Here is a 27715-nt window from a genome sequence, read left to right as displayed (position 1 = left end):
GAGCGACTGCCCTGTAAGGAAGGGTGCCCGTCGCTTCTCCCTGAGTTCGGAGGCTCGTTCGACTTTCCGCTAGCTTGATCTGTTTCACCACCCTGTAAGGCAGGGTTCTGGTCGGCCCTTTTGGCCTCTTGCTACTAAGCGCTTGTGGCTGACTAGCGAAACGACTCCCCTGTAAGGAGGGTGCAAGTCACGTGGCCACGGCTTACGGGGGACATGGAGCTCTTTGGAACCCTGAGCAGTGTGACCTCCCTGTCATGAGGGCTCAGGTCTCACTTGGCAGTCTACTCAGCGTGACAACTGTGTAACCACGGTGCGTGTCACCAGCCTCCTTTTTCTATGGCGCACACTGAGGCTTTGGCTGCCTTGACCAGCGAGACCTCCCTGTAATTGAGGGCAAGGCCTCTGCCCCTTCCCACGTGGGCGTTAATGCGCCTTTAGTTGGTGAATTAGACTGACCACCCTGTAACTCAGGGGCTAGGTCGCCTCCCTCCCTGAGTTACGGAGGCGGGGGGGGGAGGAGTAGGGGCATTTGGGTAACGTGGGCAGCGTGGTCTCCCTGTAACTAGGGATCGAGGCCCTGCCCTTTAGCCTCTTGGCATCATGCTACCGTAGCCGGCTGGTCCGAGCCAGCGCCCCGTAAGCGGGGTACAAGCCTCATAAGTCGCTCACCATTTCCCGTGCTCCCTCCAAGCAACTCTGTCCAGAGTCCCGTCCCGCTGCCTTGCCAGCTCCCCTGGAATTCCACAGCAAATCCTTCCGGCTTCTACCCCGCTTCGCTGCTGGACACGAGAGATGGCGCGGCAGTGGCTGGTGAGTTCCCTTTCCATCGCAGTTGGAAAGACAAGTGATCAGAAGCAGTACAGCTGTTGATCACACACAGCCAATGACGTCGAGTAATTTCACACTGCCCTTAATCGTCCAACTCTTGATGACTTTGCGTTAAGACTCTCGAAGGGCAACGTGCTGTAAGAGGAGAGGGGAAATGGGGTGATGCTGCCTTAGGAATAGGAGTTTCTGGGTAGTACGCTCACACGGGGAAGGCTTGGCAGGCGGTGGAACGCGGGCCCGCCTCGCTCGTTTATGCTCTCTTCGCCTTGGCGACGGGGAGCGGACCGGGCTCTGTCCTACGGCCGTCTTTATATCTTCTCTCTCTCTTTCCCTCCGCTTGCAGCGCAACCAAGAAGGGAAGACAAGAAGAAGGAGGAAGCCTCCAAGGACCTGCAAGCAAACGGGAGCGAAGAAAGCAAGTCAGCCAAGGCAGAGGAGAAGGAAAGGGACTCTGGACAGAGTGAGCCTCCCCCTCCCGACCCCTCCGCCCTCGCCCCTTAATTAAGGCTCGGGTCACAGGGGCGATGGAGCTTTCTAACAGCTTGAGCAGTGTGACCGCCCTGTAACTAGGCTTCCGGTCTCTGCTCTCTCGGCCGCTTGGCGTAATGCTCCTTTAATTGGCTAGTGAGAGGGACTCCCCTGCACTGAGGGCGCAAGTCCCGATCCTGTGGCTTAAGGGGGATATGGAGCTCCTCGGAACTCTGAGCCGCGTGACCGCCCTGTAATTCAGGGTAAGGTCTCTGCCCGCTTGCCCTTTCGGCATTATGGCCCGTTGGCAGTCTAGTCAGTTGGACAGCCCTGTAAGGAGGGTTCATGTCTCGAGCCTCTCTCTTTTATGGCACAGATTGAGCTCTTGGGACTCTTAAGCAGCGGGGCCTACCTGTAATTCAGGAGGAGGTCTCTGCCCTTTAGCTCCTTGGCATTAGGCTCCAGTAACTAGCCGATCTCCGGGGGCCGCCCTCTAACTGAGGTGACGGCGCAATCCCTCTGCTTTAGAAGGGATTAGGGCGATCTTCGTGCCATTGATCCTCTGACCTGCCTGTAATTTGGGTTCAGGTCTCTGCCCTCTTGCCCTTTCGGCACCGGGGGCTGTTGGTAGTCCAGCCGCTGCGACCCTCCTGTAACTGGGGTGTAGGTCGCCAATAATCAGGCCGCAGAGCCAGGTTTGGGCCATGGCCTGGGTGAGCCCCCTGTAAGCAGGATTCGGGCCTCTCCCCTGTTGTCTCGTACAAGAATGCTTGCTTTCTTGGGCTAGGCCCAGTGACCGGCCTCTAACTAGAGCGCGTCTCCATCCCCTTGCTTCTGCGGGGGTACGCATCTTTGAACTGCGTGGCCTCCCTGTACTCAGGGTTCAGGTCGGCCCTTTCGGCCTCCATAACACGACGCTCTTGCGGCTGGCAAGCGAGAGCGACTGCCCTGTAAGGAAGGGTGCCCGTCGCTTCTCCCTGAGTTCGGAGGCTCGTTCGACTTTCCGCTAGCTTGATCTGTTTCACCACCCTGTAAGGCAGGGTTCTGGTCGGCCCTTTTGGCCTCTTGCTACTAAGCGCTTGTGGCTGACTAGCGAAACGACTCCCCTGTAAGGAGGGTGCAAGTCACGTGGCCACGGCTTACGGGGGACATGGAGCTCTTTGGAACCCTGAGCAGTGTGACCTCCCTGTCATGAGGGCTCAGGTCTCACTTGGCAGTCTACTCAGCGTGACAACTGTGTAACCACGGTGCGTGTCACCAGCCTCCTTTTTCTATGGCGCACACTGAGGCTTTGGCTGCCTTGACCAGCGAGACCTCCCTGTAATTGAGGGCAAGGCCTCTGCCCCTTCCCACGTGGGCGTTAATGCGCCTTTAGTTGGTGAATTAGACTGACCACCCTGTAACTCAGGGGCTAGGTCGCCTCCCTCCCTGAGTTACGGAGGCGGGGGGGGGAGGAGTAGGGGCATTTGGGTAACGTGGGCAGCGTGGTCTCCCTGTAACTAGGGATCGAGGCCCTGCCCTTTAGCCTCTTGGCATCATGCTACCGTAGCCGGCTGGTCCGAGCCAGCGCCCCGTAAGCGGGGTACAAGCCTCATAAGTCGCTCACCATTTCCCGTGCTCCCTCCAAGCAACTCTGTCCAGAGTCCCGTCCCGCTGCCTTGCCAGCTCCCCTGGAATTCCACAGCAAATCCTTCCGGCTTCTACCCCGCTTCGCTGCTGGACACGAGAGATGGCGCGGCAGTGGCTGGTGAGTTCCCTTTCCATCGCAGTTGGAAAGACAAGTGATCAGAAGCAGTACAGCTGTTGATCACACACAGCCAATGACGTCGAGTAATTTCACACTGCCCTTAATCGTCCAACTCTTGATGACTTTGCGTTAAGACTCTCGAAGGGCAACGTGCTGTAAGAGGAGAGGGGAAATGGGGTGATGCTGCCTTAGGAATAGGAGTTTCTGGGTAGTACGCTCACACGGGGAAGGCTTGGCAGGCGGTGGAACGCGGGCCCGCCTCGCTCGTTTATGCTCTCTTCGCCTTGGCGACGGGGAGCGGACCGGGCTCTGTCCTACGGCCGTCTTTATATCTTCTCTCTCTCTTTCCCTCCGCTTGCAGCGCAACCAAGAAGGGAAGACAAGAAGAAGGAGGAAGCCTCCAAGGACCTGCAAGCAAACGGGAGCGAAGAAAGCAAGTCAGCCAAGGCAGAGGAGAAGGAAAGGGACTCTGGACAGAGTGAGCCTCCCCCTCCCGACCCCTCCGCCCTCGCCCCTTAATTAAGGCTCGGGTCACAGGGGCGATGGAGCTTTCTAACAGCTTGAGCAGTGTGACCGCCCTGTAACTAGGCTTCCGGTCTCTGCTCTCTCGGCCGCTTGGCGTAATGCTCCTTTAATTGGCTAGTGAGAGGGACTCCCCTGCACTGAGGGCGCAAGTCCCGATCCTGTGGCTTAAGGGGGATATGGAGCTCCTCGGAACTCTGAGCCGCGTGACCGCCCTGTAATTCAGGGTAAGGTCTCTGCCCGCTTGCCCTTTCGGCATTATGGCCCGTTGGCAGTCTAGTCAGTTGGACAGCCCTGTAAGGAGGGTTCATGTCTCGAGCCTCTCTCTTTTATGGCACAGATTGAGCTCTTGGGACTCTTAAGCAGCGGGGCCTACCTGTAATTCAGGAGGAGGTCTCTGCCCTTTAGCTCCTTGGCATTAGGCTCCAGTAACTAGCCGATCTCCAGGGGCCGCCCTCTAACTGAGGTGACGGCGCAATCCCTCTGCTTTAGAAGGGATTAGGGCGATCTTCGTGCCATTGATCCTCTGACCTGCCTGTAATTTGGGTTCAGGTCTCTGCCCTCTTGCCCTTTCGGCACCGGGGGCTGTTGGTAGTCCAGCCGCTGCGACCCTCCTGTAACTGGGGTGTAGGTCGCCAATAATCAGGCCGCAGAGCCAGGTTTGGGCCATGGCCTGGGTGAGCCCCCTGTAAGCAGGATTCGGGCCTCTCCCCCGTTGTCTCGTACAAGAATGCTTGCTTTCTTGGGCTAGGCCCAGTGACCGGCCTCTAACTAGAGCGCGTCTCCATCCCCTTGCTTCTGCGGGGGTACGCATCTTTGAACTGCGTGGCCTCCCTGTACTCAGGGTTCAGGTCGGCCCTTTCGGCCTCCATAACACGACGCTCTTGCGGCTGGCAAGCGAGAGCGACTGCCCTGTAAGGAAGGGTGCCCGTCGCTTCTCCCTGAGTTCGGAGGCTCGTTCGACTTTCCGCTAGCTTGATCTGTTTCACCACCCTGTAAGGCAGGGTTCTGGTCGGCCCTTTTGGCCTCTTGCTACTAAGCGCTTGTGGCTGACTAGCGAAACGACTCCCCTGTAAGGAGGGTGCAAGTCACGTGGCCACGGCTTACGGGGGACATGGAGCTCTTTGGAACCCTGAGCAGTGTGACCTCCCTGTCATGAGGGCTCAGGTCTCACTTGGCAGTCTACTCAGCGTGACAACTGTGTAACCACGGTGCGTGTCACCAGCCTCCTTTTTCTATGGCGCACACTGAGGCTTTGGCTGCCTTGACCAGCGAGACCTCCCTGTAATTGAGGGCAAGGCCTCTGCCCCTTCCCACGTGGGCGTTAATGCGCCTTTAGTTGGTGAATTAGACTGACCACCCTGTAACTCAGGGGCTAGGTCGCCTCCCTCCCTGAGTTACGGAGGCGGGGGGGGAGGAGTAGGGGCATTTGGGTAACGTGGGCAGCGTGGTCTCCCTGTAACTAGGGATCGAGGCCCTGCCCTTTAGCCTCTTGGCATCATGCTACCGTAGCCGGCTGGTCCGAGCCAGCGCCCCGTAAGCGGGGTACAAGCCTCATAAGTCGCTCACCATTTCCCGTGCTCCCTCCAAGCAACTCTGTCCAGAGTCCCGTCCCGCTGCCTTGCCAGCTCCCCTGGAATTCCACAGCAAATCCTTCCGGCTTCTACCCCGCTTCGCTGCTGGACACGAGAGATGGCGCGGCAGTGGCTGGTGAGTTCCCTTTCCATCGCAGTTGGAAAGACAAGTGATCAGAAGCAGTACAGCTGTTGATCACACACAGCCAATGACGTCGAGTAATTTCACACTGCCCTTAATCGTCCAACTCTTGATGACTTTGCGTTAAGACTCTCGAAGGGCAACGTGCTGTAAGAGGAGAGGGGAAATGGGGTGATGCTGCCTTAGGAATAGGAGTTTCTGGGTAGTACGCTCACACGGGGAAGGCTTGGCAGGCGGTGGAACGCGGGCCCGCCTCGCTCGTTTATGCTCTCTTCGCCTTGGCGACGGGGAGCGGACCGGGCTCTGTCCTACGGCCGTCTTTATATCTTCTCTCTCTCTTTCCCTCCGCTTGCAGCGCAACCAAGAAGGGAAGACAAGAAGAAGGAGGAAGCCTCCAAGGACCTGCAAGCAAACGGGAGCGAAGAAAGCAAGTCAGCCAAGGCAGAGGAGAAGGAAAGGGACTCTGGACAGAGTGAGCCTCCCCCTCCCGACCCCTCCGCCCTCGCCCCTTAATTAAGGCTCGGGTCACAGGGGCGATGGAGCTTTCTAACAGCTTGAGCAGTGTGACCGCCCTGTAACTAGGCTTCCGGTCTCTGCTCTCTCGGCCGCTTGGCGTAATGCTCCTTTAATTGGCTAGTGAGAGGGACTCCCCTGCACTGAGGGCGCAAGTCCCGATCCTGTGGCTTAAGGGGGATATGGAGCTCCTCGGAACTCTGAGCCGCGTGACCGCCCTGTAATTCAGGGTAAGGTCTCTGCCCGCTTGCCCTTTCGGCATTATGGCCCGTTGGCAGTCTAGTCAGTTGGACAGCCCTGTAAGGAGGGTTCATGTCTCGAGCCTCTCTCTTTTATGGCACAGATTGAGCTCTTGGGACTCTTAAGCAGCGGGGCCTACCTGTAATTCAGGAGGAGGTCTCTGCCCTTTAGCTCCTTGGCATTAGGCTCCAGTAACTAGCCGATCTCCAGGGGCCGCCCTCTAACTGAGGTGACGGCGCAATCCCTCTGCTTTAGAAGGGATTAGGGCGATCTTCGTGCCATTGATCCTCTGACCTGCCTGTAATTTGGGTTCAGGTCTCTGCCCTCTTGCCCTTTCGGCACCGGGGGCTGTTGGTAGTCCAGCCGCTGCGACCCTCCTGTAACTGGGGTGTAGGTCGCCAATAATCAGGCCGCAGAGCCAGGTTTGGGCCATGGCCTGGGTGAGCCCCCTGTAAGCAGGATTCGGGCCTCTCCCCCGTTGTCTCGTACAAGAATGCTTGCTTTCTTGGGCTAGGCCCAGTGACCGGCCTCTAACTAGAGCGCGTCTCCATCCCCTTGCTTCTGCGGGGGTACGCATCTTTGAACTGCGTGGCCTCCCTGTACTCAGGGTTCAGGTCGGCCCTTTCGGCCTCCATAACACGACGCTCTTGCGGCTGGCAAGCGAGAGCGACTGCCCTGTAAGGAAGGGTGCCCGTCGCTTCTCCCTGAGTTCGGAGGCTCGTTCGACTTTCCGCTAGCTTGATCTGTTTCACCACCCTGTAAGGCAGGGTTCTGGTCGGCCCTTTTGGCCTCTTGCTACTAAGCGCTTGTGGCTGACTAGCGAAACGACTCCCCTGTAAGGAGGGTGCAAGTCACGTGGCCACGGCTTACGGGGGACATGGAGCTCTTTGGAACCCTGAGCAGTGTGACCTCCCTGTCATGAGGGCTCAGGTCTCACTTGGCAGTCTACTCAGCGTGACAACTGTGTAACCACGGTGCGTGTCACCAGCCTCCTTTTTCTATGGCGCACACTGAGGCTTTGGCTGCCTTGACCAGCGAGACCTCCCTGTAATTGAGGGCAAGGCCTCTGCCCCTTCCCACGTGGGCGTTAATGCGCCTTTAGTTGGTGAATTAGACTGACCACCCTGTAACTCAGGGGCTAGGTCGCCTCCCTCCCTGAGTTACGGAGGCGGGGGGGGGGGAGGAGTAGGGGCATTTGGGTAACGTGGGCAGCGTGGTCTCCCTGTAACTAGGGATCGAGGCCCTGCCCTTTAGCCTCTTGGCATCATGCTACCGTAGCCGGCTGGTCCGAGCCAGCGCCCCGTAAGCGGGGTACAAGCCTCATAAGTCGCTCACCATTTCCCGTGCTCCCTCCAAGCAACTCTGTCCAGAGTCCCGTCCCGCTGCCTTGCCAGCTCCCCTGGAATTCCACAGCAAATCCTTCCGGCTTCTACCCCGCTTCGCTGCTGGACACGAGAGATGGCGCGGCAGTGGCTGGTGAGTTCCCTTTCCATCGCAGTTGGAAAGACAAGTGATCAGAAGCAGTACAGCTGTTGATCACACACAGCCAATGACGTCGAGTAATTTCACACTGCCCTTAATCGTCCAACTCTTGATGACTTTGCGTTAAGACTCTCGAAGGGCAACGTGCTGTAAGAGGAGAGGGGAAATGGGGTGATGCTGCCTTAGGAATAGGAGTTTCTGGGTAGTACGCTCACACGGGGAAGGCTTGGCAGGCGGTGGAACGCGGGCCCGCCTCGCTCGTTTATGCTCTCTTCGCCTTGGCGACGGGGAGCGGACCGGGCTCTGTCCTACGGCCGTCTTTATATCTTCTCTCTCTCTTTCCCTCCGCTTGCAGCGCAACCAAGAAGGGAAGACAAGAAGAAGGAGGAAGCCTCCAAGGACCTGCAAGCAAACGGGAGCGAAGAAAGCAAGTCAGCCAAGGCAGAGGAGAAGGAAAGGGACTCTGGACAGAGTGAGCCTCCCCCTCCCGACCCCTCCGCCCTCGCCCCTTAATTAAGGCTCGGGTCACAGGGGCGATGGAGCTTTCTAACAGCTTGAGCAGTGTGACCGCCCTGTAACTAGGCTTCCGGTCTCTGCTCTCTCGGCCGCTTGGCGTAATGCTCCTTTAATTGGCTAGTGAGAGGGACTCCCCTGCACTGAGGGCGCAAGTCCCGATCCTGTGGCTTAAGGGGGATATGGAGCTCCTCGGAACTCTGAGCCGCGTGACCGCCCTGTAATTCAGGGTAAGGTCTCTGCCCGCTTGCCCTTTCGGCATTATGGCCCGTTGGCAGTCTAGTCAGTTGGACAGCCCTGTAAGGAGGGTTCATGTCTCGAGCCTCTCTCTTTTATGGCACAGATTGAGCTCTTGGGACTCTTAAGCAGCGGGGCCTACCTGTAATTCAGGAGGAGGTCTCTGCCCTTTAGCTCCTTGGCATTAGGCTCCAGTAACTAGCCGATCTCCAGGGGCCGCCCTCTAACTGAGGTGACGGCGCAATCCCTCTGCTTTAGAAGGGATTAGGGCGATCTTCGTGCCATTGATCCTCTGACCTGCCTGTAATTTGGGTTCAGGTCTCTGCCCTCTTGCCCTTTCGGCACCGGGGGCTGTTGGTAGTCCAGCCGCTGCGACCCTCCTGTAACTGGGGTGTAGGTCGCCAATAATCAGGCCGCAGAGCCAGGTTTGGGCCATGGCCTGGGTGAGCCCCCTGTAAGCAGGATTCGGGCCTCTCCCCTGTTGTCTCGTACAAGAATGCTTGCTTTCTTGGGCTAGGCCCAGTGACCGGCCTCTAACTAGAGCGCGTCTCCATCCCCTTGCTTCTGCGGGGGTACGCATCTTTGAACTGCGTGGCCTCCCTGTACTCAGGGTTCAGGTCGGCCCTTTCGGCCTCCATAACACGACGCTCTTGCGGCTGGCAAGCGAGAGCGACTGCCCTGTAAGGAAGGGTGCCCGTCGCTTCTCCCTGAGTTCGGAGGCTCGTTCGACTTTCCGCTAGCTTGATCTGTTTCACCACCCTGTAAGGCAGGGTTCTGGTCGGCCCTTTTGGCCTCTTGCTACTAAGCGCTTGTGGCTGACTAGCGAAACGACTCCCCTGTAAGGAGGGTGCAAGTCACGTGGCCACGGCTTACGGGGGACATGGAGCTCTTTGGAACCCTGAGCAGTGTGACCTCCCTGTCATGAGGGCTCAGGTCTCACTTGGCAGTCTACTCAGCGTGACAACTGTGTAACCACGGTGCGTGTCACCAGCCTCCTTTTTCTATGGCGCACACTGAGGCTTTGGCTGCCTTGACCAGCGAGACCTCCCTGTAATTGAGGGCAAGGCCTCTGCCCCTTCCCACGTGGGCGTTAATGCGCCTTTAGTTGGTGAATTAGACTGACCACCCTGTAACTCAGGGGCTAGGTCGCCTCCCTCCCTGAGTTACGGAGGCGGGGGGGGAGGAGTAGGGGCATTTGGGTAACGTGGGCAGCGTGGTCTCCCTGTAACTAGGGATCGAGGCCCTGCCCTTTAGCCTCTTGGCATCATGCTACCGTAGCCGGCTGGTCCGAGCCAGCGCCCCGTAAGCGGGGTACAAGCCTCATAAGTCGCTCACCATTTCCCGTGCTCCCTCCAAGCAACTCTGTCCAGAGTCCCGTCCCGCTGCCTTGCCAGCTCCCCTGGAATTCCACAGCAAATCCTTCCGGCTTCTACCCCGCTTCGCTGCTGGACACGAGAGATGGCGCGGCAGTGGCTGGTGAGTTCCCTTTCCATCGCAGTTGGAAAGACAAGTGATCAGAAGCAGTACAGCTGTTGATCACACACAGCCAATGACGTCGAGTAATTTCACACTGCCCTTAATCGTCCAACTCTTGATGACTTTGCGTTAAGACTCTCGAAGGGCAACGTGCTGTAAGAGGAGAGGGGAAATGGGGTGATGCTGCCTTAGGAATAGGAGTTTCTGGGTAGTACGCTCACACGGGGAAGGCTTGGCAGGCGGTGGAACGCGGGCCCGCCTCGCTCGTTTATGCTCTCTTCGCCTTGGCGACGGGGAGCGGACCGGGCTCTGTCCTACGGCCGTCTTTATATCTTCTCTCTCTCTTTCCCTCCGCTTGCAGCGCAACCAAGAAGGGAAGACAAGAAGAAGGAGGAAGCCTCCAAGGACCTGCAAGCAAACGGGAGCGAAGAAAGCAAGTCAGCCAAGGCAGAGGAGAAGGAAAGGGACTCTGGACAGAGTGAGCCTCCCCCTCCCGACCCCTCCGCCCTCGCCCCTTAATTAAGGCTCGGGTCACAGGGGCGATGGAGCTTTCTAACAGCTTGAGCAGTGTGACCGCCCTGTAACTTAGGCTTCCGGTCTCTGCTCTCTCGGACGCTTGGCGTAATGCTCCTTTAATTGGCTAGTGAGAGGGACTCCCCTGCACTGAGGGCGCAAGTCCCGATCCTGTGGCTTAAGGGGGATATGGAGCTCCTCGGAACTCTGAGCCGCGTGACCGCCCTGTAATTCAGGGTAAGGTCTCTGCCCGCTTGCCCTTTCGGCATTATGGCCCGTTGGCAGTCTAGTCAGTTGGACAGCCCTGTAAGGAGGGTTCATGTCTCGAGCCTCTCTCTTTTATGGCACAGATTGAGCTCTTGGGACTCTTAAGCAGCGGGGCCTACCTGTAATTCAGGAGGAGGTCTCTGCCCTTTAGCTCCTTGGCATTAGGCTCCAGTAACTAGCCGATCTCCGGGGGCCGCCCTCTAACTGAGGTGACGGCGCAATCCCTCTGCTTTAGAAGGGATTAGGGCGATCTTCGTGCCATTGATCCTCTGACCTGCCTGTAATTTGGGTTCAGGTCTCTGCCCTCTTGCCCTTTCGGCACCGGGGGCTGTTGGTAGTCCAGCCGCTGCGACCCTCCTGTAACTGGGGTGTAGGTCGCCAATAATCAGGCCGCAGAGCCAGGTTTGGGCCATGGCCTGGGTGAGCCCCCTGTAAGCAGGATTCGGGCCTCTCCCCTGTTGTCTCGTACAAGAATGCTTGCTTTCTTGGGCTAGGCCCAGTGACCGGCCTCTAACTAGAGCGCGTCTCCATCCCCTTGCTTCTGCGGGGGTACGCATCTTTGAACTGCGTGGCCTCCCTGTACTCAGGGTTCAGGTCGGCCCTTTCGGCCTCCATAACACGACGCTCTTGCGGCTGGCAAGCGAGAGCGACTGCCCTGTAAGGAAGGGTGCCCGTCGCTTCTCCCTGAGTTCGGAGGCTCGTTCGACTTTCCGCTAGCTTGATCTGTTTCACCACCCTGTAAGGCAGGGTTCTGGTCGGCCCTTTTGGCCTCTTGCTACTAAGCGCTTGTGGCTGACTAGCGAAACGACTCCCCTGTAAGGAGGGTGCAAGTCACGTGGCCACGGCTTACGGGGGACATGGAGCTCTTTGGAACCCTGAGCAGTGTGACCTCCCTGTCATGAGGGCTCAGGTCTCACTTGGCAGTCTACTCAGCGTGACAACTGTGTAACCACGGAGCGTGTCACCAGCCTCCTTTTTCTATGGCGCACACTGAGGCTTTGGCTGCCTTGACCAGCGAGACCTCCCTGTAATTGAGGGCAAGGCCTCTGCCCCTTCCCACGTGGGCGTTAATGCGCCTTTAGTTGGTGAATTAGACTGACCACCCTGTAACTCAGGGGCTAGGTCGCCTCCCTCCCTGAGTTACGGAGGCGGGGGGGGAGGAGTAGGGGCATTTGGGTAACGTGGGCAGCGTGGTCTCCCTGTAACTAGGGATCGAGGCCCTGCCCTTTAGCCTCTTGGCATCATGCTACCGTAGCCGGCTGGTCCGAGCCAGCGCCCCGTAAGCGGGGTACAAGCCTCATAAGTCGCTCACCATTTCCCGTGCTCCCTCCAAGCAACTCTGTCCAGAGTCCCGTCCCGCTGCCTTGCCAGCTCCCCTGGAATTCCACAGCAAATCCTTCCGGCTTCTACCCCGCTTCGCTGCTGGACACGAGAGATGGCGCGGCAGTGGCTGGTGAGTTCCCTTTCCATCGCAGTTGGAAAGACAAGTGATCAGAAGCAGTACAGCTGTTGATCACACACAGCCAATGACGTCGAGTAATTTCACACTGCCCTTAATCGTCCAACTCTTGATGACTTTGCGTTAAGACTCTCGAAGGGCAACGTGCTGTAAGAGGAGAGGGGAAATGGGGTGATGCTGCCTTAGGAATAGGAGTTTCTGGGTAGTACGCTCACACGGGGAAGGCTTGGCAGGCGGTGGAACGCGGGCCCGCCTCGCTCGTTTATGCTCTCTTCGCCTTGGCGACGGGGAGCGGACCGGGCTCTGTCCTACGGCCGTCTTTATATCTTCTCTCTCTCTTTCCCTCCGCTTGCAGCGCAACCAAGAAGGGAAGACAAGAAGAAGGAGGAAGCCTCCAAGGACCTGCAAGCAAACGGGAGCGAAGAAAGCAAGTCAGCCAAGGCAGAGGAGAAGGAAAGGGACTCTGGACAGAGTGAGCCTCCCCCTCCCGACCCCTCCGCCCTCGCCCCTTAATTAAGGCTCGGGTCACAGGGGCGATGGAGCTTTCTAACAGCTTGAGCAGTGTGACCGCCCTGTAACTTAGGCTTCCGGTCTCTGCTCTCTCGGACGCTTGGCGTAATGCTCCTTTAATTGGCTAGTGAGAGGGACTCCCCTGCACTGAGGGCGCAAGTCCCGATCCTGTGGCTTAAGGGGGATATGGAGCTCCTCGGAACTCTGAGCCGCGTGACCGCCCTGTAATTCAGGGTAAGGTCTCTGCCCGCTTGCCCTTTCGGCATTATGGCCCGTTGGCAGTCTAGTCAGTTGGACAGCCCTGTAAGGAGGGTTCATGTCTCGAGCCTCTCTCTTTTATGGCACAGATTGAGCTCTTGGGACTCTTAAGCAGCGGGGCCTACCTGTAATTCAGGAGGAGGTCTCTGCCCTTTAGCTCCTTGGCATTAGGCTCCAGTAACTAGCCGATCTCCGGGGGCCGCCCTCTAACTGAGGTGACGGCGCAATCCCTCTGCTTTAGAAGGGATTAGGGCGATCTTCGTGCCATTGATCCTCTGACCTGCCTGTAATTTGGGTTCAGGTCTCTGCCCTCTTGCCCTTTCGGCACCGGGGGCTGTTGGTAGTCCAGCCGCTGCGACCCTCCTGTAACTGGGGTGTAGGTCGCCAATAATCAGGCCGCAGAGCCAGGTTTGGGCCATGGCCTGGGTGAGCCCCCTGTAAGCAGGATTCGGGCCTCTCCCCTGTTGTCTCGTACAAGAATGCTTGCTTTCTTGGGCTAGGCCCAGTGACCGGCCTCTAACTAGAGCGCGTCTCCATCCCCTTGCTTCTGCGGGGGTACGCATCTTTGAACTGCGTGGCCTCCCTGTACTCAGGGTTCAGGTCGGCCCTTTCGGCCTCCATAACACGACGCTCTTGCGGCTGGCAAGCGAGAGCGACTGCCCTGTAAGGAAGGGTGCCCGTCGCTTCTCCCTGAGTTCGGAGGCTCGTTCGACTTTCCGCTAGCTTGATCTGTTTCACCACCCTGTAAGGCAGGGTTCTGGTCGGCCCTTTTGGCCTCTTGCTACTAAGCGCTTGTGGCTGACTAGCGAAACGACTCCCCTGTAAGGAGGGTGCAAGTCACGTGGCCACGGCTTACGGGGGACATGGAGCTCTTTGGAACCCTGAGCAGTGTGACCTCCCTGTCATGAGGGCTCAGGTCTCACTTGGCAGTCTACTCAGCGTGACAACTGTGTAACCACGGAGCGTGTCACCAGCCTCCTTTTTCTATGGCGCACACTGAGGCTTTGGCTGCCTTGACCAGCGAGACCTCCCTGTAATTGAGGGCAAGGCCTCTGCCCCTTCCCACGTGGGCGTTAATGCGCCTTTAGTTGGTGAATTAGACTGACCACCCTGTAACTCAGGGGCTAGGTCGCCTCCCTCCCTGAGTTACGGAGGCGGGGGGGGAGGAGTAGGGGCATTTGGGTAACGTGGGCAGCGTGGTCTCCCTGTAACTAGGGATCGAGGCCCTGCCCTTTAGCCTCTTGGCATCATGCTACCGTAGCCGGCTGGTCCGAGCCAGCGCCCCGTAAGCGGGGTACAAGCCTCATAAGTCGCTCACCATTTCCCGTGCTCCCTCCAAGCAACTCTGTCCAGAGTCCCGTCCCGCTGCCTTGCCAGCTCCCCTGGAATTCCACAGCAAATCCTTCCGGCTTCTACCCCGCTTCGCTGCTGGACACGAGAGATGGCGCGGCAGTGGCTGGTGAGTTCCCTTTCCATCGCAGTTGGAAAGACAAGTGATCAGAAGCAGTACAGCTGTTGATCACACACAGCCAATGACGTCGAGTAATTTCACACTGCCCTTAATCGTCCAACTCTTGATGACTTTGCGTTAAGACTCTCGAAGGGCAACGTGCTGTAAGAGGAGAGGGGAAATGGGGTGATGCTGCCTTAGGAATAGGAGTTTCTGGGTAGTACGCTCACACGGGGAAGGCTTGGCAGGCGGTGGAACGCGGGCCCGCCTCGCTCGTTTATGCTCTCTTCGCCTTGGCGACGGGGAGCGGACCGGGCTCTGTCCTACGGCCGTCTTTATATCTTCTCTCTCTCTTTCCCTCCGCTTGCAGCGCAACCAAGAAGGGAAGACAAGAAGAAGGAGGAAGCCTCCAAGGACCTGCAAGCAAACGGGAGCGAAGAAAGCAAGTCAGCCAAGGCAGAGGAGAAGGAAAGGGACTCTGGACAGAGTGAGCCTCCCCCTCCCGACCCCTCCGCCCTCGCCCCTTAATTAAGGCTCGGGTCACAGGGGCGATGGAGCTTTCTAACAGCTTGAGCAGTGTGACCGCCCTGTAACTTAGGCTTCCGGTCTCTGCTCTCTCGGACGCTTGGCGTAATGCTCCTTTAATTGGCTAGTGAGAGGGACTCCCCTGCACTGAGGGCGCAAGTCCCGATCCTGTGGCTTAAGGGGGATATGGAGCTCCTCGGAACTCTGAGCCGCGTGACCGCCCTGTAATTCAGGGTAAGGTCTCTGCCCGCTTGCCCTTTCGGCATTATGGCCCGTTGGCAGTCTAGTCAGTTGGACAGCCCTGTAAGGAGGGTTCATGTCTCGAGCCTCTCTCTTTTATGGCACAGATTGAGCTCTTGGGACTCTTAAGCAGCGGGGCCTACCTGTAATTCAGGAGGAGGTCTCTGCCCTTTAGCTCCTTGGCATTAGGCTCCAGTAACTAGCCGATCTCCGGGGGCCGCCCTCTAACTGAGGTGACGGCGCAATCCCTCTGCTTTAGAAGGGATTAGGGCGATCTTCGTGCCATTGATCCTCTGACCTGCCTGTAATTTGGGTTCAGGTCTCTGCCCTCTTGCCCTTTCGGCACCGGGGGCTGTTGGTAGTCCAGCCGCTGCGACCCTCCTGTAACTGGGGTGTAGGTCGCCAATAATCAGGCCGCAGAGCCAGGTTTGGGCCATGGCCTGGGTGAGCCCCCTGTAAGCAGGATTCGGGCCTCTCCCCTGTTGTCTCGTACAAGAATGCTTGCTTTCTTGGGCTAGGCCCAGTGACCGGCCTCTAACTAGAGCGCGTCTCCATCCCCTTGCTTCTGCGGGGGTACGCATCTTTGAACTGCGTGGCCTCCCTGTACTCAGGGTTCAGGTCGGCCCTTTCGGCCTCCATAACACGACGCTCTTGCGGCTGGCAAGCGAGAGCGACTGCCCTGTAAGGAAGGGTGCCCGTCGCTTCTCCCTGAGTTCGGAGGCTCGTTCGACTTTCCGCTAGCTTGATCTGTTTCACCACCCTGTAAGGCAGGGTTCTGGTCGGCCCTTTTGGCCTCTTGCTACTAAGCGCTTGTGGCTGACTAGCGAAACGACTCCCCTGTAAGGAGGGTGCAAGTCACGTGGCCACGGCTTACGGGGGACATGGAGCTCTTTGGAACCCTGAGCAGTGTGACCTCCCTGTCATGAGGGCTCAGGTCTCACTTGGCAGTCTACTCAGCGTGACAACTGTGTAACCACGGTGCGTGTCACCAGCCTCCTTTTTCTATGGCGCACACTGAGGCTTTGGCTGCCTTGACCAGCGAGACCTCCCTGTAATTGAGGGCAAGGCCTCTGCCCCTTCCCACGTGGGCGTTAATGCGCCTTTAGTTGGTGAATTAGACTGACCACCCTGTAACTCAGGGGCTAGGTCGCCTCCCTCCCTGAGTTACGGAGGCGGGGGGGGAGGAGTAGGGGCATTTGGGTAACGTGGGCAGCGTGGTCTCCCTGTAACTAGGGATCGAGGCCCTGCCCTTTAGCCTCTTGGCATCATGCTACCGTAGCCGGCTGGTCCGAGCCAGCGCCCCGTAAGCGGGGTACAAGCCTCATAAGTCGCTCACCATTTCCCGTGCTCCCTCCAAGCAACTCTGTCCAGAGTCCCGTCCCGCTGCCTTGCCAGCTCCCCTGGAATTCCACAGCAAATCCTTCCGGCTTCTACCCCGCTTCGCTGCTGGACACGAGAGATGGCGCGGCAGTGGCTGGTGAGTTCCCTTTCCATCGCAGTTGGAAAGACAAGTGATCAGAAGCAGTACAGCTGTTGATCACACACAGCCAATGACGTCGAGTAATTTCACACTGCCCTTAATCGTCCAACTCTTGATGACTTTGCGTTAAGACTCTCGAAGGGCAACGTGCTGTAAGAGGAGAGGGGAAATGGGGTGATGCTGCCTTAGGAATAGGAGTTTCTGGGTAGTACGCTCACACGGGGAAGGCTTGGCAGGCGGTGGAACGCGGGCCCGCCTCGCTCGTTTATGCTCTCTTCGCCTTGGCGACGGGGAGCGGACCGGGCTCTGTCCTACGGCCGTCTTTATATCTTCTCTCTCTCTTTCCCTCCGCTTGCAGCGCAACCAAGAAGGGAAGACAAGAAGAAGGAGGAAGCCTCCAAGGACCTGCAAGCAAACGGGAGCGAAGAAAGCAAGTCAGCCAAGGCAGAGGAGAAGGAAAGGGACTCTGGACAGAGTGAGCCTCCCCCTCCCGACCCCTCCGCCCTCGCCCCTTAATTAAGGCTCGGGTCACAGGGGCGATGGAGCTTTCTAACAGCTTGAGCAGTGTGACCGCCCTGTAACTTAGGCTTCCGGTCTCTGCTCTCTCGGACGCTTGGCGTAATGCTCCTTTAATTGGCTAGTGAGAGGGACTCCCCTGCACTGAGGGCGCAAGTCCCGATCCTGTGGCTTAAGGGGGATATGGAGCTCCTCGGAACTCTGAGCCGCGTGACCGCCCTGTAATTCAGGGTAAGGTCTCTGCCCGCTTGCCCTTTCGGCATTATGGCCCGTTGGCAGTCTAGTCAGTTGGACAGCCCTGTAAGGAGGGTTCATGTCTCGAGCCTCTCTCTTTTATGGCACAGATTGAGCTCTTGGGACTCTTAAGCAGCGGGGCCTACCTGTAATTCAGGAGGAGGTCTCTGCCCTTTAGCTCCTTGGCATTAGGCTCCAGTAACTAGCCGATCTCCGGGGGCCGCCCTCTAACTGAGGTGACGGCGCAATCCCTCTGCTTTAGAAGGGATTAGGGCGATCTTCGTGCCATTGATCCTCTGACCTGCCTGTAATTTGGGTTCAGGTCTCTGCCCTCTTGCCCTTTCGGCACCGGGGGCTGTTGGTAGTCCAGCCGCTGCGACCCTCCTGTAACTGGGGTGTAGGTCGCCAATAATCAGGCCGCAGAGCCAGGTTTGGGCCATGGCCTGGGTGAGCCCCCTGTAAGCAGGATTCGGGCCTCTCCCCTGTTGTCTCGTACAAGAATGCTTGCTTTCTTGGGCTAGGCCCAGTGACCGGCCTCTAACTAGAGCGCGTCTCCATCCCCTTGCTTCTGCGGGGGTACGCATCTTTGAACTGCGTGGCCTCCCTGTACTCAGGGTTCAGGTCGGCCCTTTCGGCCTCCATAACACGACGCTCTTGCGGCTGGCAAGCGAGAGCGACTGCCCTGTAAGGAAGGGTGCCCGTCGCTTCTCCCTGAGTTCGGAGGCTCGTTCGACTTTCCGCTAGCTTGATCTGTTTCACCACCCTGTAAGGCAGGGTTCTGGTCGGCCCTTTTGGCCTCTTGCTACTAAGCGCTTGTGGCTGACTAGCGAAACGACTCCCCTGTAAGGAGGGTGCAAGTCACGTGGCCACGGCTTACGGGGGACATGGAGCTCTTTGGAACCCTGAGCAGTGTGACCTCCCTGTCATGAGGGCTCAGGTCTCACTTGGCAGTCTACTCAGCGTGACAACTGTGTAACCACGGAGCGTGTCACCAGCCTCCTTTTTCTATGGCGCACACTGAGGCTTTGGCTGCCTTGACCAGCGAGACCTCCCTGTAATTGAGGGCAAGGCCTCTGCCCCTTCCCACGTGGGCGTTAATGCGCCTTTAGTTGGTGAATTAGACTGACCACCCTGTAACTCAGGGGCTAGGTCGCCTCCCTCCCTGAGTTACGGAGGCGGGGGGGGAGGAGTAGGGGCATTTGGGTAACGTGGGCAGCGTGGTCTCCCTGTAACTAGGGATCGAGGCCCTGCCCTTTAGCCTCTTGGCATCATGCTACCGTAGCCGGCTGGTCCGAGCCAGCGCCCCGTAAGCGGGGTACAAGCCTCATAAGTCGCTCACCATTTCCCGTGCTCCCTCCAAGCAACTCTGTCCAGAGTCCCGTCCCGCTGCCTTGCCAGCTCCCCTGGAATTCCACAGCAAATCCTTCCGGCTTCTACCCCGCTTCGCTGCTGGACACGAGAGATGGCGCGGCAGTGGCTGGTGAGTTCCCTTTCCATCGCAGTTGGAAAGACAAGTGATCAGAAGCAGTACAGCTGTTGATCACACACAGCCAATGACGTCGAGTAATTTCACACTGCCCTTAATCGTCCAACTCTTGATGACTTTGCGTTAAGACTCTCGAAGGGCAACGTGCTGTAAGAGGAGAGGGGAAATGGGGTGATGCTGCCTTAGGAATAGGAGTTTCTGGGTAGTACGCTCACACGGGGAAGGCTTGGCAGGCGGTGGAACGCGGGCCCGCCTCGCTCGTTTATGCTCTCTTCGCCTTGGCGACGGGGAGCGGACCGGGCTCTGTCCTACGGCCGTCTTTATATCTTCTCTCTCTCTTTCCCTCCGCTTGCAGCGCAACCAAGAAGGGAAGACAAGAAGAAGGAGGAAGCCTCCAAGGACCTGCAAGCAAACGGGAGCGAAGAAAGCAAGTCAGCCAAGGCAGAGGAGAAGGAAAGGGACTCTGGACAGAGTGAGCCTCCCCCTCCCGACCCCTCCGCCCTCGCCCCTTAATTAAGGCTCGGGTCACAGGGGCGATGGAGCTTTCTAACAGCTTGAGCAGTGTGACCGCCCTGTAACTTAGGCTTCCGGTCTCTGCTCTCTCGGACGCTTGGCGTAATGCTCCTTTAATTGGCTAGTGAGAGGGACTCCCCTGCACTGAGGGCGCAAGTCCCGATCCTGTGGCTTAAGGGGGATATGGAGCTCCTCGGAACTCTGAGCCGCGTGACCGCCCTGTAATTCAGGGTAAGGTCTCTGCCCGCTTGCCCTTTCGGCATTATGGCCCGTTGGCAGTCTAGTCAGTTGGACAGCCCTGTAAGGAGGGTTCATGTCTCGAGCCTCTCTCTTTTATGGCACAGATTGAGCTCTTGGGACTCTTAAGCAGCGGGGCCTACCTGTAATTCAGGAGGAGGTCTCTGCCCTTTAGCTCCTTGGCATTAGGCTCCAGTAACTAGCCGATCTCCGGGGGCCGCCCTCTAACTGAGGTGACGGCGCAATCCCTCTGCTTTAGAAGGGATTAGGGCGATCTTCGTGCCATTGATCCTCTGACCTGCCTGTAATTTGGGTTCAGGTCTCTGCCCTCTTGCCCTTTCGGCACCGGGGGCTGTTGGTAGTCCAGCCGCTGCGACCCTCCTGTAACTGGGGTGTAGGTCGCCAATAATCAGGCCGCAGAGCCAGGTTTGGGCCATGGCCTGGGTGAGCCCCCTGTAAGCAGGATTCGGGCCTCTCCCCTGTTGTCTCGTACAAGAATGCTTGCTTTCTTGGGCTAGGCCCAGTGACCGGCCTCTAACTAGAGCGCGTCTCCATCCCCTTGCTTCTGCGGGGGTACGCATCTTTGAACTGCGTGGCCTCCCTGTACTCAGGGTTCAGGTCGGCCCTTTCGGCCTCCATAACACGACGCTCTTGCGGCTGGCAAGCGAGAGCGACTGCCCTGTAAGGAAGGGTGCCCGTCGCTTCTCCCTGAGTTCGGAGGCTCGTTCGACTTTCCGCTAGCTTGATCTGTTTCACCACCCTGTAAGGCAGGGTTCTGGTCGGCCCTTTTGGCCTCTTGCTACTAAGCGCTTGTGGCTGACTAGCGAAACGACTCCCCTGTAAGGAGGGTGCAAGTCACGTGGCCACGGCTTACGGGGGACATGGAGCTCTTTGGAACCCTGAGCAGTGTGACCTCCCTGTCATGAGGGCTCAGGTCTCACTTGGCAGTCTACTCAGCGTGACAACTGTGTAACCACGGAGCGTGTCACCAGCCTCCTTTTTCTATGGCGCACACTGAGGCTTTGGCTGCCTTGACCAGCGAGACCTCCCTGTAATTGAGGGCAAGGCCTCTGCCCCTTCCCACGTGGGCGTTAATGCGCCTTTAGTTGGTGAATTAGACTGACCACCCTGTAACTCAGGGGCTAGGTCGCCTCCCTCCCTGAGTTACGGAGGCGGGGGGGGAGGAGTAGGGGCATTTGGGTAACGTGGGCAGCGTGGTCTCCCTGTAACTAGGGATCGAGGCCCTGCCCTTTAGCCTCTTGGCATCATGCTACCGTAGCCGGCTGGTCCGAGCCAGCGCCCCGTAAGCGGGGTACAAGCCTCATAAGTCGCTCACCATTTCCCGTGCTCCCTCCAAGCAACTCTGTCCAGAGTCCCGTCCCGCTGCCTTGCCAGCTCCCCTGGAATTCCACAGCAAATCCTTCCGGCTTCTACCCCGCTTCGCTGCTGGACACGAGAGATGGCGCGGCAGTGGCTGGTGAGTTCCCTTTCCATCGCAGTTGGAAAGACAAGTGATCAGAAGCAGTACAGCTGTTGATCACACACAGCCAATGACGTCGAGTAATTTCACACTGCCCTTAATCGTCCAACTCTTGATGACTTTGCGTTAAGACTCTCGAAGGGCAACGTGCTGTAAGAGGAGAGGGGAAATGGGGTGATGCTGCCTTAGGAATAGGAGTTTCTGGGTAGTACGCTCACACGGGGAAGGCTTGGCAGGCGGTGGAACGCGGGCCCGCCTCGCTCGTTTATGCTCTCTTCGCCTTGGCGACGGGGAGCGGACCGGGCTCTGTCCTACGGCCGTCTTTATATCTTCTCTCTCTCTTTCCCTCCGCTTGCAGCGCAACCAAGAAGGGAAGACAAGAAGAAGGAGGAAGCCTCCAAGGACCTGCAAGCAAACGGGAGCGAAGAAAGCAAGTCAGCCAAGGCAGAGGAGAAGGAAAGGGACTCTGGACAGAGTGAGCCTCCCCCTCCCGACCCCTCCGCCCTCGCCCCTTAATTAAGGCTCGGGTCACAGGGGCGATGGAGCTTTCTAACAGCTTGAGCAGTGTGACCGCCCTGTAACTTAGGCTTCCGGTCTCTGCTCTCTCGGACGCTTGGCGTAATGCTCCTTTAATTGGCTAGTGAGAGGGACTCCCCTGCACTGAGGGCGCAAGTCCCGATCCTGTGGCTTAAGGGGGATATGGAGCTCCTCGGAACTCTGAGCCGCGTGACCGCCCTGTAATTCAGGGTAAGGTCTCTGCCCGCTTGCCCTTTCGGCATTATGGCCCGTTGGCAGTCTAGTCAGTTGGACAGCCCTGTAAGGAGGGTTCATGTCTCGAGCCTCTCTCTTTTATGGCACAGATTGAGCTCTTGGGACTCTTAAGCAGCGGGGCCTACCTGTAATTCAGGAGGAGGTCTCTGCCCTTTAGCTCCTTGGCATTAGGCTCCAGTAACTAGCCGATCTCCGGGGGCCGCCCTCTAACTGAGGTGACGGCGCAATCCCTCTGCTTTAGAAGGGATTAGGGCGATCTTCGTGCCATTGATCCTCTGACCTGCCTGTAATTTGGGTTCAGGTCTCTGCCCTCTTGCCCTTTCGGCACCGGGGGCTGTTGGTAGTCCAGCCGCTGCGACCCTCCTGTAACTGGGGTGTAGGTCGCCAATAATCAGGCCGCAGAGCCAGGTTTGGGCCATGGCCTGGGTGAGCCCCCTGTAAGCAGGATTCGGGCCTCTCCCCTGTTGTCTCGTACAAGAATGCTTGCTTTCTTGGGCTAGGCCCAGTGACCGGCCTCTAACTAGAGCGCGTCTCCATCCCCTTGCTTCTGCGGGGGTACGCATCTTTGAACTGCGTGGCCTCCCTGTACTCAGGGTTCAGGTCGGCCCTTTCGGCCTCCATAACACGACGCTCTTGCGGCTGGCAAGCGAGAGCGACTGCCCTGTAAGGAAGGGTGCCCGTCGCTTCTCCCTGAGTTCGGAGGCTCGTTCGACTTTCCGCTAGCTTGATCTGTTTCACCACCCTGTAAGGCAGGGTTCTGGTCGGCCCTTTTGGCCTCTTGCTACTAAGCGCTTGTGGCTGACTAGCGAAACGACTCCCCTGTAAGGAGGGTGCAAGTCACGTGGCCACGGCTTACGGGGGACATGGAGCTCTTTGGAACCCTGAGCAGTGTGACCTCCCTGTCATGAGGGCTCAGGTCTCACTTGGCAGTCTACTCAGCGTGACAACTGTGTAACCACGGAGCGTGTCACCAGCCTCCTTTTTCTATGGCGCACACTGAGGCTTTGGCTGCCTTGACCAGCGAGACCTCCCTGTAATTGAGGGCAAGGCCTCTGCCCCTTCCCACGTGGGCGTTAATGCGCCTTTAGTTGGTGAATTAGACTGACCACCCTGTAACTCAGGGGCTAGGTCGCCTCCCTCCCTGAGTTACGGAGGCGGGGGGGGAGGAGTAGGGGCATTTGGGTAACGTGGGCAGCGTGGTCTCCCTGTAACTAGGGATCGAGGCCCTGCCCTTTAGCCTCTTGGCATCATGCTACCGTAGCCGGCTGGTCCGAGCCAGCGCCCCGTAAGCGGGGTACAAGCCTCATAAGTCGCTCACCATTTCCCGTGCTCCCTCCAAGCAACTCTGTCCAGAGTCCCGTCCCGCTGCCTTGCCAGCTCCCCTGGAATTCCACAGCAAATCCTTCCGGCTTCTACCCCGCTTCGCTGCTGGACACGAGAGATGGCGCGGCAGTGGCTGGTGAGTTCCCTTTCCATCGCAGTTGGAAAGACAAGTGATCAGAAGCAGTACAGCTGTTGATCACACACAGCCAATGACGTCGAGTAATTTCACACTGCCCTTAATCGTCCAACTCTTGATGACTTTGCGTTAAGACTCTCGAAGGGCAACGTGCTGTAAGAGGAGAGGGGAAATGGGGTGATGCTGCCTTAGGAATAGGAGTTTCTGGGTAGTACGCTCACACGGGGAAGGCTTGGCAGGCGGTGGAACGCGGGCCCGCCTCGCTCGTTTATGCTCTCTTCGCCTTGGCGACGGGGAGCGGACCGGGCTCTGTCCTACGGCCGTCTTTATATCTTCTCTCTCTCTTTCCCTCCGCTTGCAGCGCAACCAAGAAGGGAAGACAAGAAGAAGGAGGAAGCCTCCAAGGACCTGCAAGCAAACGGGAGCGAAGAAAGCAAGTCAGCCAAGGCAGAGGAGAAGGAAAGGGACTCTGGACAGAGTGAGCCTCCCCCTCCCGACCCCTCCGCCCTCGCCCCTTAATTAAGGCTCGGGTCACAGGGGCGATGGAGCTTTCTAACAGCTTGAGCAGTGTGACCGCCCTGTAACTTAGGCTTCCGGTCTCTGCTCTCTCGGACGCTTGGCGTAATGCTCCTTTAATTGGCTAGTGAGAGGGACTCCCCTGCACTGAGGGCGCAAGTCCCGATCCTGTGGCTTAAGGGGGATATGGAGCTCCTCGGAACTCTGAGCCGCGTGACCGCCCTGTAATTCAGGGTAAGGTCTCTGCCCGCTTGCCCTTTCGGCATTATGGCCCGTTGGCAGTCTAGTCAGTTGGACAGCCCTGTAAGGAGGGTTCATGTCTCGAGCCTCTCTCTTTTATGGCACAGATTGAGCTCTTGGGACTCTTAAGCAGCGGGGCCTACCTGTAATTCAGGAGGAGGTCTCTGCCCTTTAGCTCCTTGGCATTAGGCTCCAGTAACTAGCCGATCTCCGGGGGCCGCCCTCTAACTGAGGTGACGGCGCAATCCCTCTGCTTTAGAAGGGATTAGGGCGATCTTCGTGCCATTGATCCTCTGACCTGCCTGTAATTTGGGTTCAGGTCTCTGCCCTCTTGCCCTTTCGGCACCGGGGGCTGTTGGTAGTCCAGCCGCTGCGACCCTCCTGTAACTGGGGTGTAGGTCGCCAATAATCAGGCCGCAGAGCCAGGTTTGGGCCATGGCCTGGGTGAGCCCCCTGTAAGCAGGATTCGGGCCTCTCCCCTGTTGTCTCGTACAAGAATGCTTGCTTTCTTGGGCTAGGCCCAGTGACCGGCCTCTAACTAGAGCGCGTCTCCATCCCCTTGCTTCTGCGGGGGTACGCATCTTTGAACTGCGTGGCCTCCCTGTACTCAGGGTTCAGGTCGGCCCTTTCGGCCTCCATAACACGACGCTCTTGCGGCTGGCAAGCGAGAGCGACTGCCCTGTAAGGAAGGGTGCCCGTCGCTTCTCCCTGAGTTCGGAGGCTCGTTCGACTTTCCGCTAGCTTGATCTGTTTCACCACCCTGTAAGGCAGGGTTCTGGTCGGCCCTTTTGGCCTCTTGCTACTAAGCGCTTGTGGCTGACTAGCGAAACGACTCCCCTGTAAGGAGGGTGCAAGTCACGTGGCCACGGCTTACGGGGGACATGGAGCTCTTTGGAACCCTGAGCAGTGTGACCTCCCTGTCATGAGGGCTCAGGTCTCACTTGGCAGTCTACTCAGCGTGACAACTGTGTAACCACGGAGCGTGTCACCAGCCTCCTTTTTCTATGGCGCACACTGAGGCTTTGGCTGCCTTGACCAGCGAGACCTCCCTGTAATTGAGGGCAAGGCCTCTGCCCCTTCCCACGTGGGCGTTAATGCGCTTTTAGTTGGTGAATTAGACTGACCACCCTGTAACTCAGGGGCTAGGTCGCCTCCCTCCCTGAGTTACGGAGGCGGGGGGGGAGGAGTAGGGGCATTTGGGTAACGTGGGCAGCGTGGTCTCCCTGTAACTAGGGATCGAGGCCCTGCCCTTTAGCCTCTTGGCATCATGCTACCGTAGCCGGCTGGTCCGAGCCAGCGCCCCGTAAGCGGGGTACAAGCCTCATAAGTCGCTCACCATTTCCCGTGCTCCCTCCAAGCAACTCTGTCCAGAGTCCCGTCCCGCTGCCTTGCCAGCTCCCCTGGAATTCCACAGCAAATCCTTCCGGCTTCTACCCCGCTTCGCTGCTGGACACGAGAGATGGCGCGGCAGTGGCTGGTGAGTTCCCTTTCCATCGCAGTTGGAAAGACAAGTGATCAGAAGCAGTACAGCTGTTGATCACACACAGCCAATGACGTCGAGTAATTTCACACTGCCCTTAATCGTCCAACTCTTGATGACTTTGCGTTAAGACTCTCGAAGGGCAACGTGCTGTAAGAGGAGAGGGGAAATGGGGTGATGCTGCCTTAGGAATAGGAGTTTCTGGGTAGTACGCTCACACGGGGAAGGCTTGGCAGGCGGTGGAACGCGGGCCCGCCTCGCTCGTTTATGCTCTCTTCGCCTTGGCGACGGGGAGCGGACCGGGCTCTGTCCTACGGCCGTCTTTATATCTTCTCTCTCTCTTTCCCTCCGCTTGCAGCGCAACCAAGAAGGGAAGACAAGAAGAAGGAGGAAGCCTCCAAGGACCTGCAAGCAAACGGGAGCGAAGAAAGCAAGTCAGCCAAGGCAGAGGAGAAGGAAAGGGACTCTGGACAGAGTGAGCCTCCCCCTCCCGACCCCTCCGCCCTCGCCCCTTAATTAAGGCTCGGGTCACAGGGGCGATGGAGCTTTCTAACAGCTTGAGCAGTGTGACCGCCCTGTAACTTAGGCTTCCGGTCTCTGCTCTCTCGGACGCTTGGCGTAATGCTCCTTTAATTGGCTAGTGAGAGGGACTCCCCTGCACTGAGGGCGCAAGTCCCGATCCTGTGGCTTAAGGGGGATATGGAGCTCCTCGGAACTCTGAGCCGCGTGACCGCCCTGTAATTCAGGGTAAGGTCTCTGCCCGCTTGCCCTTTCGGCATTATGGCCCGTTGGCAGTCTAGTCAGTTGGACAGCCCTGTAAGGAGGGTTCATGTCTCGAGCCTCTCTCTTTTATGGCACAGATTGAGCTCTTGGGACTCTTAAGCAGCGGGGCCTACCTGTAATTCAGGAGGAGGTCTCTGCCCTTTAGCTCCTTGGCATTAGGCTCCAGTAACTAGCCGATCTCCGGGGGCCGCCCTCTAACTGAGGTGACGGCGCAATCCCTCTGCTTTAGAAGGGATTAGGGCGATCTTCGTGCCATTGATCCTCTGACCTGCCTGTAATTTGGGTTCAGGTCTCTGCCCTCTTGCCCTTTCGGCACCGGGGGCTGTTGGTAGTCCAGCCGCTGCGACCCTCCTGTAACTGGGGTGTAGGTCGCCAATAATCAGGCCGCAGAGCCAGGTTTGGGCCATGGCCTGGGTGAGCCCCCTGTAAGCAGGATTCGGGCCTCTCCCCTGTTGTCTCGTACAAGAATGCTTGCTTTCTTGGGCTAGGCCCAGTGACCGGCCTCTAACTAGAGCGCGTCTCCATCCCCTTGCTTCTGCGGGGGTACGCATCTTTGAACTGCGTGGCCTCCCTGTACTCAGGGTTCAGGTCGGCCCTTTCGGCCTCCATAACACGACGCTCTTGCGGCTGGCAAGCGAGAGCGACTGCCCTGTAAGGAAGGGTGCCCGTCGCTTCTCCCTGAGTTCGGAGGCTCGTTCGACTTTCCGCTAGCTTGATCTGTTTCACCACCCTGTAAGGCAGGGTTCTGGTCGGCCCTTTTGGCCTCTTGCTACTAAGCGCTTGTGGCTGACTAGCGAAACGACTCCCCTGTAAGGAGGGTGCAAGTCACGTGGCCACGGCTTACGGGGGACATGGAGCTCTTTGGAACCCTGAGCAGTGTGACCTCCCTGTCATGAGGGCTCAGGTCTCACTTGGCAGTCTACTCAGCGTGACAACTGTGTAACCACGGAGCGTGTCACCAGCCTCCTTTTTCTATGGCGCACACTGAGGCTTTGGCTGCCTTGACCAGCGAGACCTCCCTGTAATTGAGGGCAAGGCCTCTGCCCCTTCCCACGTGGGCGTTAATGCGCCTTTAGTTGGTGAATTAGACTGACCACCCTGTAACTCAGGGGCTAGGTCGCCTCCCTCCCTGAGTTACGGAGGCGGGGGGGGAGGAGTAGGGGCATTTGGGTAACGTGGGCAGCGTGGTCTCCCTGTAACTAGGGATCGAGGCCCTGCCCTTTAGCCTCTTGGCATCATGCTACCGTAGCCGGCTGGTCCGAGCCAGCGCCCCGTAAGCGGGGTACAAGCCTCATAAGTCGCTCACCATTTCCCGTGCTCCCTCCAAGCAACTCTGTCCAGAGTCCCGTCCCGCTGCCTTGCCAGCTCCCCTGGAATTCCACAGCAAATCCTTCCGGCTTCTACCCCGCTTCGCTGCTGGACACGAGAGATGGCGCGGCAGTGGCTGGTGAGTTCCCTTTCCATCGCAGTTGGAAAGACAAGTGATCAGAAGCAGTACAGCTGTTGATCACACACAGCCAATGACGTCGAGTAATTTCACACTGCCCTTAATCGTC

The sequence above is a fragment of the Pelodiscus sinensis genome, chromosome 6 (genome assembly GCF_052426305.1).
Source record: "Pelodiscus sinensis isolate ZL-2025 chromosome 6, ASM5242630v1, whole genome shotgun sequence".
Classification (NCBI taxonomy): domain Eukaryota; kingdom Metazoa; phylum Chordata; order Testudines; family Trionychidae; genus Pelodiscus; species Pelodiscus sinensis.
This window is presented reverse-complemented; position numbering follows the sequence as displayed.